Raw genomic sequence first — 12,411 nt, 5'->3', positions numbered from 1 at the left:
GCAGATCCCAACATAGATAAAAATATAATGAGACATAAAGCATTAAAAATACTTTTCTGTACCTGGCTGCCTTCAGGTGTCTTTTACAGGTTACTTATAGTTATGTATCTCCTTGGCTTGGGGGTTGCATAATTCAGGGCTTTTTTTCAGCTGGAAGTCACCAGAACTCAGTTCCGGCACCTCTCTATGCCCTCCAACATTTATGTGATGAAAATAGTAACATCCTAAGGAAAAGGGGATGCGGGTGGCGGAGCTGGGACCGAGGAATGGGAGCTCACACCATCGCGGGGATTCGAACCGCTGACCTTCTGATCGGCAAGTCCATTTCTTCCCCTTCTATTTGCCAGGAGGTGATGGACCCAGTGGCCATGATCTTCGTTTTTTTGATGTTGAGCTTTAGACCATATTTTGCGCTCACCTCTTTCACCCTCATTAAAAGGTTCTTTAATTCCTCCTCACTTTCTGCCACCAAGGTTGTGTCATCTGCATATCTGAGGTTGTTGATATTTCTTCCGGCAATCTTAATTCCGGCTAGGGATTCAAACTTGCCCCAAACTTGGGCCTTGGCTTCCAGGATTTCCAACACGAAGAGCGCAGCTGCCCGTGTTCCCAAATGTTCCTATTATGTTATGGTTTCCTATTAGGAGCTGGCAAGTCCAGCCACTTTCCCCTGGGAGCGGACTCTGGTGTCCAGGCCTCCCACAGCGCCCTAAACAACTGCTGCCCCTTGGCAGACCTGCTGCCCCTTCATCATCTCGCTCTGGTTAATGGATTTCCCCCTTTCAAGGCTCAGAACTAAGGTTTCGCTTTCCAGATCAGAAGCCCACAAAGCAAAGCTCTCCACCCACGTCGGTTTCAGCTAGGGGTCAGCGCTGGTTGAAGACAGCTGGGGAAGGCCGGCGCTATCGTGTCCTGGGTCTCAGTGACAGGACAAGACAGAAAGCAGACAGGGCACTTGAGAATCAAAGAAGCTTCATTCATCAATGCTTATCTCCATCAGCACGTAGAGGGGGGAAGAAGTCATGTGACCCTTAATGGGATGGCGGTCAAAGATTTCCATTAGAAGCTCCTCTGAGATCTTCCATCCCAACGGCTGCTGCAGTGAGCTTTTCTCCTTGACTGACCTCCAAGGCTTATCTTGACAAGGTGATGACTGAAGTCTGGCTGGAGATCGAGGGAGGCTTCCCCGGTACATCGAAACCACACCGTGTGTGGCCTCCCCAGCACCAGCACCCATGTTCAACACAAGGCCTGATTAGATAACGTCAACATCAGAGCAAAGCCATGCTTGCTTTGACCAGCGTGGAGACAGGGCGGGATCAAGGGAGCTGCCTTGGGCTGTGGTGGAAGAAAATGTTGAAAGCAATTATTTCTATTACTATTAGAATCATAGAGTTGACAGCAAGAAGATCAAACCTCTCCATTCTGAAGGAAATCAGCCCTGAGCGCTCACTGGAAGGACAGATCCTGAAGCTGAGGCTCTAAGACTTTGGCCACCTCATGAGAAGAGAAGACTCCCTGGAAAAGATCCTGATGTTGAGAAAGATTGAGGGCACAAGGAGAAGGGGACGACAGAGGACGAGATGGTTGGACAGTCTTCTCGAAGCTTCCAGCATGAGTTTGACCAAACTGCGGGAGGCAGTGGAAGACAGGAGGGCCTGGCGTACTCTGGTCCAGGGGGTCACGAGAGGCGGACACGACTAAACGACTAAACAAAGAACTCATAACCCACCTACTTTCAGCAGCCAGAAACACCATAAGCAGACACTGGAGAGACCTGTCAGGAGTAAGCATGGACCAATGATACCAAATAGTATAGGAAACAGCCCTACTAGAAAAATTAACCAATAATCTGAAACTGACACGGGGACAAACAGAAGAAGACACCTTCCATGGAGGCTTTTAAGCAGAGGTTGGATGGCCATCTGTCTTGAATGCTTTAGCTGAGATTCCTGCATTGCAGAGGATTGGACTAGATTCCCGTTGGGTCCCTTCCAATTAAGACTGTATGATTCTTTTTAATGCTTAAGGAACAACTCTGCCCCCAAACACTCGGTAGATGTGTGTGGTGTTGTCGGCCCATCACCAACGACATTTTTAACACCCTCCATTAAAATTGTTGTTGTTTAGTCGTTTAGTCGTGTCCGCCTCTTCGTGACCCCCTGGACCAGAGCACGCCAGGCACTCCTGTCTTCCACCGCCTCCCGCAGTTTGGTCAAACTCATGCTGGTAGCTTCGAGAACACTGTCCCACCATCTCGTCCTCTGTCGTCCCCTTCTCCTTGCGCCCTCCATCTTTCCCAACATCAGGGTCTTTTCCAGGGAGTCTTCTCTTCTCATGAGGTGGCCAAAGTATTGGAGCCTCAACTTCATGACCTGTCCTTCTAGTGAGCACTCAGGGCTGATTTCCTTAAGAATGGATACGTTTGATCTTCTTGCAGTCCATGGGACTCTCAAGAGTCTCCTTCAGCACCAGAATTCAAAAGCATCAATTCTAATTAGATGTGTCTATTTTTAGATCCGCTGTGGCTGCCATCTTGTTGTGCGGAGGGGAGAGAGAAAGAGAGAGAAAATTATGACATCAGAAGTGTGTGAGCCAACGGTACGAATGAGCAAATGTTTCCGTTGTCGCCCAGTTCTAAGGCAATAACCATCGCTATTCTAACTCCGTATTTCAAAAGGGCCAATTTAATAATTCAGGGTGTTGATGGCAGGGCAGTGGCCGAAAACTCTCTTACTTCACTTTTTCGCAACATCTGTCTGGAAGGAGTGCCAAACAGACAATACAGTGGTACCTCGGGTTAAGAACTTAATTCGTTCCGGAGGTCCGTTCTTAACCTGAAACTGTTCTTAACCTGAAGCACCACTTTAGCTAATGGGGCCTCCTGCTGCTGCCGCGCCGCAGGAGCACGATTTCTGTTCTCATCCTGAAGCAAAGTCCTTAACCTGAAGCACTATTTCTGGGTTAGCGGAGTCTGTAACCTGAAGCGTCTGTAACCCGAGGTACCACTGTATATGTGGGTTGTATCCATCTAATTCAGCTTCAGAACTGAGCCCTGCCCATGGATTCCACAGGGTGAATTTGGGCAACTGGATCTAGCGACAGTCCCAGATTTACAGAAGCTGTCCTGGTTTCCGATTTGATCCCAGAATGTCCTGCTTTTCCTTAGGTAAAGGTAAAGGTAAAGGGACCCCTGACCATTAGGTCCAGTCGTGACCGACTCTGGGGTTGCGGCGCTCATCTCGCTTTATTGGTCGAGGGAGCCGGCGTACAGCTTCCAGGTCATGTGGCCAGCAGGACTAAGCTGCTTCTGGCAAACCAGAGCAGCGCACGGAAACACTGTTTACCTTTCCGCCGGAGCGGTACCTATTTATCTACTTGCACTTTGAGGTGCTTTCGAACTGCTAGGTTGGCAGGAGCAGGGACCGAGCAATGGGAGCTCACCCCGTCACGGGGATTCGAACTGCCGACCTTCTGAACGGCAAGTCCTAGGCTCTGTAGTTTAACCCACGGCATCCCTGTTGCTACTCAGCTTTAAAAAATAAAAAAAAAAGTGTCCCTGGATTCATCGAAGAAAATCTGGTAACAGCTTTGAGCCACCAGAGATCTTCAACACCCTCCAGGTGTCCCTATTTCCCAGGGACGTCTCTGATTTAGAGAAGCCGTCCCGGTTTCTGATTTGATCCCGGAAGGTCCCACTTTTCCTTAGAATGTCCCTATTTTCATCAGAGAAATGTTGGAAGGGATGGAGTTATCCGACCCCCGAGCCATCTCAAGGCAATCCTGCGTAGGGAAGCTGCTTAATGTTTTGTTAAGTTGCACTGTGGAGAGTGTATTAACTTATGGTCTGTATGTGTGCTTTGGGAGCTGCACGGCCAGGGAAAAAACAATGCTGTCTAGGGTTGCAAAGACTGCAGAGAGAATAACTGGGTGCGCTCTTCCCACCTTGGATCAAATCTATGCTTCCAGGTGCCATAAGAAAGCGGCAGAGATAGCGCAGGATAGTGTGCACCCCAGAAATGATCTCTTTCAGCTTCTGCCTTCTGGAAGAAGGTACAGGGTTATAAAGACCAAGACTAACCGCCTGAGAAACAGTTTCTACGGAAATGCAATTCTGGTTCTAAAAGCAGCATAAGGAGTCTCTATAGTATATTGTATTTTAAAATGGGGTTTCAGAGTTTTTAGGGGTTTTTGAATATCTTATGTAGATTTTTTTAATTTCATTGTTCTGTATGGGACAATGACAATAAAGATATCGCATTGTACAGTGGTGCCTCGCAAGACGAAATTAATTCGTTCCGCGAGTTTTGTCGTCTTGCGATTTTTTTCGTCTTGCGAAGCACGGTGTCGGGAAAGCTTTGGAAAAGCTTCAAAAATCACCAAATTCTTTAAAAACCTCAAAAAAGGCTACCACACCGCGTGCTATGAGTTGCTCCTCGAAGTCAAGTCGCAACTGTATTAACGGTGTTACGAAAAAGGAAACAAACTTGCAAGACGTTTCCGTCTTGCAAAGCAACTCAAAAAACAAAAAACTCTTTCGTCTAGCGAGTTTTTTGTCTTGCGAGGCATTCGTCTTGCGAGGTACCACTGTACACATTTTCTAATTTTAATATTGCATTTTATATACCCATTCTATCTCTCAAGATATCGCATTTTATTGTATATATGTTGGAAGCTGCCCAGAGCGGCTGAGGCAACCCAGTCAGATGGGCATAAATAGTAAAATAATCCTCATGGAATGGGGCATCCCTATTTTCATCGGAGAAATGTTGGAGGGTACGGTCTCCTGGTGTTCTTTACGGGCCTTGCAGGGGTGGGGGTGGGGGAAGCAGCAGGAGGAATGACGTGGCGGTAGGGTGGGGGTGTTACGCTCCCAGTCGCGAATCTTGACATCTGCCGTCCAGATGGGCGAGGGACCAGCTGAGCCGAGAGGAATTTGGCAGAAAGCGAAGGCCACTCAGCCTTCTGGGTGAAGGCAGTGATGCCCTGGTCATCTGTCCAGCTCAGTGTATGCCAGTGACATTGAGCAGTAGCCCAGAGGTGGGAGTTGGGGGGTGGGCTGTCTCAACCAGCAGGCCAGTTTTGGCCCAACAGGGCTATTGGCAAAACCTATTTGGTGTTTCGCAACTTTCTGACTTGTTGCAGGACCTTAGCCAGACCTAGCAGAGTAGACGCAGAATCCACGGAAGCAATTGGCGACTTGGCTGCAGACAGGATAGACGAAGCAGGAACCAGGAACTTGTAGTTAGGTGTTTATTATATACAGTGGACTATCTACAGGGGCATCAGGGACGCGGGTGGCGCTGTGGGTTAAACCACAGAGCCTAGGACTTGCCGATCAGAAGGTCAGCAGTTCGAATCCCCGTGACGGGGTAAGCTCCCGTTGCTCGGTCCCTGCTCCTGCCAACCTAGCAGTTCGAAAGCACGTCATGTGCAAGTAGATAAATAGGTACCGCTCCGGCAGGAAGGTAAACAGTGTTTCCGTGCATTGCTCTGGTTCGCCAGAAGTGATTTAGTCATGCTGGCCACATGACCCGGAAGCTGTCTGCGGACAAACGCCAGCTCCCTCGGCCTATAGAGCGAGATGAGCGCGCAACCCCAGAGTCGGTCACGACTGGACCTAATGGTCAGGGTTCCCTTTACCTTTTATCTACAGGAGCAGAACACAGATCTTTTGCTAGCTCTCTCTGACACGACTCACAACTCCTACACTGACACACCGAACTCTGAACACTGAAATACTGGACACTGAACTAACACATTCCACTTAGTAGGCCATTAATTATCACTCCCTTGAGAGAGCTTGACCAATCAGGGAGTTGTCTCCATGTCTCTGTTATCACCAGGCAGACTTACTCCTTCACGTGACCTTCTGGCTGTCTGCCAAACCTTAATTGACTCTATGTGAGTAGGGTGAGCCTGAAGGGACGCGGGTGGCGCTGTGGGTTAAACCGCAGAGCCTAGGACTTGCCAATCAGAAGGTTGGTGGTTTGAATCCTGCGATGGGGTGAGCTCCCGTTGCTTGGTCCCTGCTCCTGCCCACCTAGCAGTTCGAAAGCACGTCAGAGTGCAAGTAGATAAATAGGTACCGCTCCGACAGGAAGGCAAATGGCATTTCCGTGTGCTGCTCTGGTTCGCCAGAAGCGGCTTCGTCATGCTGGCCACATGACCCAGAAGCTGTACGCCGGCTCCCTTGGCCAGTAAAGCAAGATGAGCGCCGCAACCCCAGAGTGGGTCACGACTGGACCTAATGGTCAGGGGTTCCTTTACCTTTACTAGGGTGAGCCTATGACCTGGACTCAGGAACTAAAAGATTAACCATCACAGCAGACTGGCCAGGCTTCTTTTGGCTTCACGCTGGATAGGATGACTGGGCGCCATGGCAACGGTAGCACCCGAAAGGCCCTCAATCAACATCCCTGATGGTGGGTTACAACTTCTTAAGACACGTTTCTCAATTGTTATGGGAATTTTAAGGTCTCAAATATAGAACAGATATTCACAAATGCACACATATCTAAGTATATGAACCATGTGTCTGAAATAGTTTGGGAGAGCAATCCTGAAGCCATTTTGACTCTTATCAATGACCTCAAATATTCCTCTGCAAGGAGGAAGGAAATGGGAAAAGCCTTTCCATTGTCTGTTGCTTACCAGTCTTAGGTGCATATTTGTGAGCCTGGATTCAAGAACTAAAGGATTAACCATCACAGAAGAATGGCTGGGCTGCCCAGGCAATGCAATCAGTGACCATTATCGGGTATCCTGGCAGGCAGGATTTCTGCTGTAGACCGCCTCCTTCTGTGATGTATGTATGATGTTTCGGGGGGTGGTTTTGGGCGACAGGGTGGGCAATTTCAAAAGTCTATATAAGGGCTTGCTCGCCATTGTTCAGGGTTCTACTCCCTCCTGAGTGTGGGGAGTGGGGACCCTGTTGCAACAGTTAATAAAGATCAGGCTTACTGGCCGCTTTGCTTCTCAATGTTCTCTGGTTGGCCTCTGCTATTTCCTCCTACCAATAGGGAACCCACTTAAGGACTCTATACTGGCTCCGGAATACCCCATAAGGGAAAATGGAGCAGTTTTTTTCTTATAACAGTTGAATCAGGCAACAAGAGGATGCTGGACTAAGTGGACCTAATCCGACAGGCTTTTTCTCACGTTTTTAAGGGATCTCCACTGTCATTCCAGACTGTGGATCAACCAGGAGCCTCTTAGCGCGAGATCAGTTTTGTGTGGAAGATCCCTGTTGCAGAGACGCCAGGGCAGATGGTAGCTTGTAAGAGAAGACCTGTCGATCAGTTGCTGGGGACTTTTCTTCCACCCCTGTCCTCCCCTCCTGGCTCTTTTCCTCTTCAGCCGCAGATTCGTCCAATTACCAAAAAATAAACACCCCATTATAGCTGCTTCGTGCTCGCTCGCAGCTGGCTTTCATCTATGTAATCTAAACAGTTGCCGGAGCGTAAGCACACAGATAGACCAGGGCTTATTTTGAGAACCCACACTGAGAGCCAACCCTCTGGCCTCTGCAGCGTACGGGTCCCATCTCAAGCCTCCAATGTCTAAATTGCTAAACAGCCTGAGCAGGGAAGCTCACCATCTAAGTTTCTCCCTGGATTTCAGTTGATTTCTCCTCTCCGCTGCTCATTCCGAGCGAAGGTGCGTTTGCTTGGTTGCTAGCTAGCAGCCACCAGCCATCAAGGGCCGTCGATGCCCGTTGGTTGCGCTGTTGGGCATTGCCCTAAAGTGGAGCCGAGGAACTGGGATCCCTCTGTTGTTCTGCGAAAAGCAGAAAAGGAGGTCAGGCGGAAGGCTCTCCTCTGTTTTCGCAACAACTGGCTGCTTGCGAGCAGCTGTTGCGAAGCGGAAAAAACAAGGGCCCTTCCAGAATGTTCCAGCAGGGCCTCCCCAAGAAAATGCCGTCATGTTGCTTGCGGGGAAAACAACTGTTTGGAGCTGCTCTTTTGCTGTTTCAAAACCAGGAGAAATTTGACATGTGCTGGGCGGAGGAAGGGCTCAGCGTAGGGCTACTGAGGCTGGTCAGAGCCAGTGTGGTGTAGTGGTTAAGAGCAGTAGACTCGTAATCTGGTGAACCGGGTTCGCTTCCCCGCTCCTCCACCTGCAGCTGCTGGGTGACCTTGGGCCAGTCACACTTCTCTGAAGACTCTCAGCCCCACTCACCTCACAGAGTGTTTGTTGTGGGGGAGGAAGGGAAAGGAGAATGTTAGCCGCTTTGAGACTCCTTCGGGTAGTGATAAAGCGGGATATCAAATCCAAACTCTTCTTCTTCTTCTTGGCAGAGATGTGCCCCACATCCGGTGGCAATCCTGGTTCTGGGGTCCTCTTGATTGACGTGGGTCTTTTGGCTCAAGGATAAGAAGCCTTTTCACCTTCTCTTCTTATGCAGCGTGTCACACCCTTCGATTTGCGGCCTGCCTCAGAGCCAGTGTGGTGTAGTGGTTAAGAGTGATAGACTCGTAATCTGGTGAACTGGGTTCGCTTCCCTGCTCCTCCACATGCAGCTGCTGGGTGACCTTGGGCCAGTCACACTTCTCTGAAGTCTCTCAGCCCCACTCACCTCACAGAGTGTTTGTTGTGGGGGAGGAAGGGAAAGGAGAATGCTAGCCGCTTTGAGACTCCTTTGGGTAGTGATAAAGCGGGATATCAAATTCAAACTCTTCTTCTTCTTCTGCTAAACTCCTTGGCGTTAATTTGGTAAGCAAATCAAAGGTTCTTTTATGACAAGTGACAACACAACCATCTTTGCATTACCCCACAGCAGGGCAAGAACTTATTGCCTCTATTAAGACCCTAATGAACAGTACGGAATAAATAGTAAAGGTAAAGGGACACCTGACCATTAGGTCCAGTCGTGGCCGACTCTGGGGTTGTGGCGCTCATCTCGCTTTATTGGCCGAGGGAGCCAGCGTACAGCTTCCAGGTCATGTGGCCAGCAGGACGAAGCCGCTTCTGGCGAACCAGAGCAGCGCACAGAAATGCCGTTTACCTTCCTGCTATAAAGCGGTACCTATTTATCTACTTGCACTTTGACGTGCTTTTGAACTGCTAGGTTGGCAGGAGCAGGGACCGAGCAATGGGAGCTCACCCCGTTGCGGGGATTCGAACCTTCAACCTTCTCATCGGCAAGCTCTAGGCTTTGTGGTTTAGACCACAGCGCCATCCACGTCCCTTTCCACTCGCAGAGTTCAGGCAATACTGGATTTCGGCCTCAGTGTCGGCCCTTGTGGAAAGTAACTGCCCAGGTAAAAGAAGTGATTGACATTTTCCAACGTTACACCATTGAGTTGGATTTGTGGCGCTGCAGGGGGGTTGTTTTGTGCTTGTTGGAGCAGCACTAACCATTGCTCTAACCATTGCACCACCCCACCTCTAGGCACCTGCCCTCCCAGCCCCTCCTCCCTTTATTGGAGAGCAACTCCTCCAGCCCAAACACTTTGACTCCATTCCTCCGTTTGTGCGCTTCTCTCCAAAAAATAAATACAAGGGACTGTTATCCGAGACCCTTCGAGTTGCTTTTGGCAGGAGCTCTGCGCGTGAGAGAGAGCGTGTGAGCCAAAGCAAGCGTTTCTTTGCGTAATTATATCTTATTACCGCTGTGCAAATAAACAATCAAGGTTTGCGGCGGGTTGAATGACACGTGGGGGTTTTCTGGAGCGCTTGTGTGTGTTTTGCCGTCTCTGGAGATCTGTCAGCCTGAGTCTCAGAGTGGGGCAGGCTGGCTGGTGTTCGGGAAAATACCCTCCAACATTTCTCCGATGAAAACAGGGACATCCTATTCCACAACAACGGCAATATTAATTGTATTATTTCTACCTGGCCCATCTGACTGGGTTGCCCCAGCCAGTCTGGGTGGCTACCAAAATAATGAAACATTAAACATTTAAAAACCTCCTTATACAGGGCTGTCTTCTGAAGGTTGTATAATTCTTTATCTCCTTGACTTGGGGAGTGGAGAGGGTTTACATAAATCTTTGCTTTGCTTTTCAACTTTATACATTTCAATAGTTTTAACATTTGAAAACTCCACTTCCTTCCCCCCCTTTCTGCAGTTCCTTAAATTTATTTTTAACATTTTCTGCATAGCCAAATTAACTTAATTTGCTCGTATATTCATCTGCTTTAAATAAATGATCTTATAAAACTGCAGGTTGTTACAATAACCCTGCCAAGGTTCTTATCTGTTTACAGTTTGTTTGCAAATATTCTACAAACCCTTTCCGTTCTTTTATTTTAAAAGTTTGCTATCTTGATTTCTTATCTTTCCGGTGAGTTTTTCGCCATTTCTGCGTATTCCATGAGTTTCTTTTAATCTATTCTTCTTTCGCTGGGACTTCTTCTTCTTTCCATTTTTGGGCAAGTAACATTCGGGGGGGGGGGGCGTCACATAACTCCGTACCCTCCAACATTTCTCCGATGAAAATAGGGACATCCTAAGGTCCATATTGTTAAAGCTATGGTTTTCCCAGTAGTGATGTTTGGAAGTGAGAGCTGGACCATAAAGAAGGCTGATCGCCGAAGAATGGATGCTTTTGAATTCTGGTGCTGGAGGAGACTCTTGAGAGTCCCATGGACTGCAAGAAGATCAAACCTCTCCATTTGGAAGGAAATCAGCCCTGAGTGCTCACTGGAAGGACAGATCCTGAAGCTGAGGCTCCAAGACTTTAGCCACCTCATGAGAAGAGAAGACTCCCCGGAAAAGACCCTGATTCTGGGAAAGATGGAGGGCACAAGGAGAAGGGGACGACAGAGGACGAGATGGTGGGACAGTGTTCTCAAAGCGACCAACATGAGTTTGACCCAACTGCGGGAGGCAGTGGAAGACAGGAGTGCCTGGCGTGCTCTGGTCCAGGGCGTCACGAAGTGTCGGACACGACTAAATGACTAAACAACAACAAAGGACATTTTAAAGAAAAGCAGGACATTCCATGATCAAATCAGAAACCGGGATGGCTTCTGTAAATCCAGGACTGTCCTTGGAAAATAGAGAATTTTGGAGGGTCTGGGCTACTCACCACAGCTTCTCTGCTCTGCTTCCAGAGTGATGCATCTGAATATGAGTTGCTGGAAACCACAAGAAAGGACAGGGCTTTTATGCTCAAATTCTGCTTCTGGGTTTCCTACAGGTTGACATCTGGAGGTAAAGGTAAGAAGGTAAAAGACCCCGGACGGTGAAGTCCAGTCAAAGGTGACTATGGGGTTGCAGCGCTCATCTCGCTTTCAGGCCAAGGGACCCGGCATTTGTCCGCAGAAAGCTTTCCAGGTCATGTGGCCAGCAGGACTAAATCCAGGCATGTCCAAAGTCCATTTCAGGGGCCTAATCCGGCCCGCTGGTCGATTTAATCCAGCCCCTGTGGCAGTTTAGTTCCTGAGGTAAAATAATAAAAAAAACTCAACAACTTCAATCCTGAAAAAACGCTCAATAACTTTGGGTTGGGGTAAAATCATAAAAAAACCTCAACAACTTCAATCCTAAACTTCAAGCCCTTCACTTCATCCGATCTGGCCATCTTTGAAAAAAGTTTGGACGCCACTGACTAAATCGCTTGACAGGACACCATTATGGAAACCAGAGCGCATGGAAATGCTGTTTACCTTCCTGCCACAGCAGTACCTATTTATCTACTTGCACTGGTGTGCTTTCGAACTGCTAGGTTGGCAGGAGCTGGGACGGAGCAACGGGAGCTCACTTCGTCATGGGGATTCGAACCGCCGACCTTCAGATCGGTAAGCCCAAGAGGCTGAGTTGTTTAGACCACAGCGCCACTCATGCACCTAACATCTGGAGGACTGGATGCTGAACTCGATGGACCACTGGCCTGATCCTTCATGACTGTTTGATGTTTCGAAGTCACGTCCTCCTGGATGTTCCCAACCAACGTTACGACAACATTGCATAAAATCATCCTGGTTCTTAAGTCCCCTTCGTAGGAAAATGCCTGGACTTGTTGCGACACTCGGGACCTGCCGTCGGCTCTGAGCAGTCTTAGCTGGCTTGCTTGCAACGCTTTGCAGAGAGACACCTAGGAGCATTCATCGCGAGCCAAAAAGTTTCCAGGAAACGTTTTTTTAATTGCTTGGCGATTAGGGGATGCTTAATTTCTTCCTGTCAAATTTAATCCTATTTGTGATGGGTTATGTGTTCTCTTGCCCCCTCCAGACATCGCCCTGCTCTTGCCCATCTCTGCCTCCCAATATTTAATTGCTCACCTTTTCCTACAATTATCTATGGGGAATACAGACTGCCAGTTAACATATTACCTTCTTTTGGCTTCACACTGGGTAGGATGAATGGGCGCCGTGGCAACGGTAGCATCCGAAAGGCCCTCAATCAACATCCCTGGTGGTGGGTTACGACTTCTTAAGACACGTGAGAGCTGGACCATGGAAGTG

The sequence above is a fragment of the Podarcis muralis genome, chromosome 18 (assembly GCF_964188315.1).
Source record: "Podarcis muralis chromosome 18, rPodMur119.hap1.1, whole genome shotgun sequence".
Lineage (NCBI taxonomy): Eukaryota > Metazoa > Chordata > Lepidosauria > Squamata > Lacertidae > Podarcis > Podarcis muralis.
The sequence above is the reverse complement of the archived record's forward strand: the minus strand, read 5'-3'. Positions refer to the sequence as shown.